This window comes from Durio zibethinus, unplaced genomic scaffold, assembly GCF_047325235.1.
Source record: "Durio zibethinus cultivar Kanyao isolate XHJ-2024 unplaced genomic scaffold, ASM4732523v1 HiC_scaffold_105, whole genome shotgun sequence".
NCBI lineage: Eukaryota > Viridiplantae > Streptophyta > Magnoliopsida > Malvales > Malvaceae > Durio > Durio zibethinus.
In genome coordinates, this window is record NW_028322728.1 from 64,174 (window position 1) to 67,863 (window position 3,690).

The 3,690-nt window shown below is 24.7% G+C and overlaps 2 non-coding genes across 2 annotated transcripts; both read left to right on the top strand.

The window, feature by feature from the left end:
• Positions 1-2,997: 2,997 nt before the first annotated feature.
• On the top strand, positions 2,998-3,071 carry TRNAP-UGG (transfer RNA proline (anticodon UGG)). The gene has a single exon. It is a non-coding gene; the product is annotated as a tRNA-Pro (tRNA).
• Positions 3,072-3,260: 189 nt separating this feature from the next.
• Positions 3,261-3,334, top strand: TRNAW-CCA (transfer RNA tryptophan (anticodon CCA)). Its single transcript has one exon. It is a non-coding gene; the product is annotated as a tRNA-Trp (tRNA).
• Positions 3,335-3,690: the final 356 nt, after the last annotated feature.

Here is a 3,690-nt window from a genome sequence, read left to right on the forward strand (position 1 = left end):
TCTTCTTTCAAATCGTTTCTCATTTCTGGTTCTAGTTCTAGCGGTCGACTCCCTTCTTTCAAATCGTTTCTCATTATTAATAAAGGGTAACGAAGATAAAATACGAGCTTGTTTTATAGCAATAGTAATTAATCGTTGTTGTTTTAAAGTCAATCTATTTACTCGCCTAGATAAGATTTTTCCTTGTTCACTAATAAATCGACTAATTAAACTCATGTTTCTATAATCAATTCGATCCCCCGATTGGATCGGGGGCAAACGCCTACGAAAAGATCGCTTGTATTTATCCATCATTTCTTTATTCCTTATTTCTAAAAATAATCCTATCCTATCCTTTTCTAAAATCCTATTTTGATCGGATCAAATTCAAATTATAGAATTAATAGAATAAATACGATTTGCTTTGTTTTTTTTATTATTGTATTATTTATTTATTATTTATTTCTTATTTATTTGTTTATTTTATTAGTTTATTTTAATTATTTATTTATTATTTATTTGTTTATTTTATTAGTTTATTTTATTATTATATTATTTATAGATATTTATTTAAATATAATTTCATATTTTAATATATTTAATATATAAATATAATTTCATATTTTAATATATTTAATATATAAATATAATTTCATATTTTAATATATTTAATATATAAATATAATTTCATATTTTAATATATTTAATATATAAATATAATTTCATATTTTAATATATTTAATATATAAAATATAAATATAATTTAATATTTTAATATATTTAATATATAAATATAATTTAAATAAATATCTATAACTGTGATAATACATAAATAATAAATAAATATAATTTATAAATATATATAAATATAATTTCATATTTTAATATATTTAATATATAAAATATAAATATAATTTAATATTTTAATATATTTAATATATAAATATAATTTAAATAAATATCTATAACTGTGATAATACATAAATAATAAATAAATATAATTTATAAATATATATAGAACCGACACGAAAATAATAAATAATTAATAAAATAAGAAATAAATAATGAAATATAGTAATAAATACAAAATATAGTAATAACTAAAAAATATAGTAATGAATAAATCATACAATATAATAAATAATACAATATTAACAATATTAAAATTAACAACAATATTAAAATTAACAATATTAAAATAATCATTATGCACGAATAGAAAATAAAAAAAAAAATAGTTAGTGATATTAAAAATCTAATTCCTAATCAATGAAAATCCAACTCCTAATCATTCGAAGACTGTAAACTAAAAATCATTCGAAGACGGTAAACTAAAAAAATAAATAATTGACTCGAGAATAAAGAAAAAAATTATTAAAAAAATAAGAACTAAATAAAAAATAGAATAAAAAAAAATAAAAGAATATTGATACAATCATATACCAGGTTAAAAAGGTTAAAAATTTATTAACGTGCATATCGAATAATTTAAAACTAAAAACTTCACTTTAAAAAGAAAGCGTGGAATAGACAAGGAAATACAAATATAGACTAATATATAAATAAAATATTTGTTATATATTAGTTATATATTATATCTAACTAATTATATACTTAATATTACTTAATATATTATATAATATATATTATTATACCTGAATACCTAATGTCCTATTTTCTCATACTAAATACCTAATGTTACCTAAATACCTAATGTCCTATTTTCTCATATTCTCGGGAAGGGTTGACATACGAGTACTTGATTCGATTTATTTCTTTATCTCCCCGTGAATTGTATGTTTGTAACAATAGGAACAGAATTTCTTCAATTCCAATCGACTAGGCGTATTGTGTCGATTTTTTTGAGTAATATACCTGGAAATGCCCGTTGATTCCTTATTAACGACGTTTCGAACACAACTGGTACATTCCAAAATAATCGTTACTCGGACATCTTTACTCTTGGCCATGAACCCCCTTTGAGTTTTTAATTCACCCAACTCTTCTATTTTCCGATCAAAAGTGAAGAAGAAAGGAATGAAAATAAATAAATAAAAGTTGCTAACTCAAAACCAAATCCTGAAAGATTTCGTTGCAATCAATTGCAATCAATATAGTAAATCAATATGTATTATACTAATAGTAAATAAGTAATACAATGATTTCTAACTCGATTTAGAATCACAGTACGGTATTTTCTTTAAGTATCTTGTAGGATACTGTTGTTCCAGCCACATTTCTCTTTTCGCTCTACTAGTAATTTAATTGGAGCTTGAACCCAAGTTTTGTTGAGGTTCAATCCACTTTTTTCGTTCTACCTTCCTTATTTATTTTATATAATTCTTATATAATTAGAATTCTAAAAAAACTAAATAGAATTATTTCTTATATAATTAGAATTCATTTCTTATATAATTATAATTCTAAAAACAACTAAAGTCAAGGGGGGGCGAGAGATTAGTCACAGATATTTGATTGTATATCGATCTAATCTTTTTCACCCCGTCCCGCGACAATAACTAGAATTAAAAAAAAGGGAATGTTAACGCATCCGGGAAGAAACGATTGATCTCTATCAATAAACCCGCTAAAGAACCGAACCAGAGAGTACTTAGTACCGGTGCTACGGAAAGATATGTTTTTAGATCTCGCATTTAAAATCCTCCTTCTTTATCGTATTACATACATTATGGTAATACATATATAATCACATGTATGTGTGGTTAAAGACCACTTGTATTTGTATATTTGTACCCGGAATTCCTAATTCAAAATTAAAATTTAAATGTACAATGATTCGATAGATAAGATTTTCCTTTTCTTAAAACAGCAAAATAGGTCCCTTTCTGCCTGAGAATTCCCGCCAAAAAGATTCATTTATTATTCATTATATGGTTGTTATATGATATGAGACCAAAAAGAGGAAATGGAAAGATAATTTTTGTATATCAATAGATGAAATAAGGGTGTGGAAAACAAGACAGGGATTCTCTACAATAACATCGTAGGCCAATTGAAAGGGATGTAGCGCAGCTTGGTAGCGCGTTTGTTTTGGGTACAAAATGTCACGGGTTCAAATCCTGTCATCCCTACCTATTACTTCTCCTTTGAGCAGTAAGGAGGGAGCCATTTTAGTTTTAGATTGATTAAAATTAAGCATACATAATCTATCATTTTCTCATATTATATATGATATATGATAGTATAGGTGTGCACGATGTATTGGGGTTATAAAATAAAAGAATCCTCTTTTTTACAGTCTTATTTATTATGATAAGAAAGCGCTCTTAGTTCAGTTCGGTAGAACGTGGGTCTCCAAAACCCAATGTCGTAGGTTCAAATCCTACAGAGCGTGATTCCGCTCTTGTTAAGTCGAAAATTACACCGAACTGAAAAAAAAAAAAAAAAAAAAAAAATTGAACAGCAATTCGAATTTGACCTCCTTGAATTAAATTAATTAAATTAAAATTAAAGGGGTCAGTCAAAAAAAGAGATGTTAATTAATCAAAGGTCCAACTGATCACCACGTATGTATTGTAAATATGCGGTTACGAATAATCCAGCCAAAGTAATAGGAATTAGACCTAAGACGATTCCAAATAGAAAAACTTCAATCATTTCAATTTATTTGAAAGGAGAAAAAGAAAGGTAATATCTATCCCTAAATATTAATCTCTATTGCCCATGAATATCAATAACTAATAATTGATA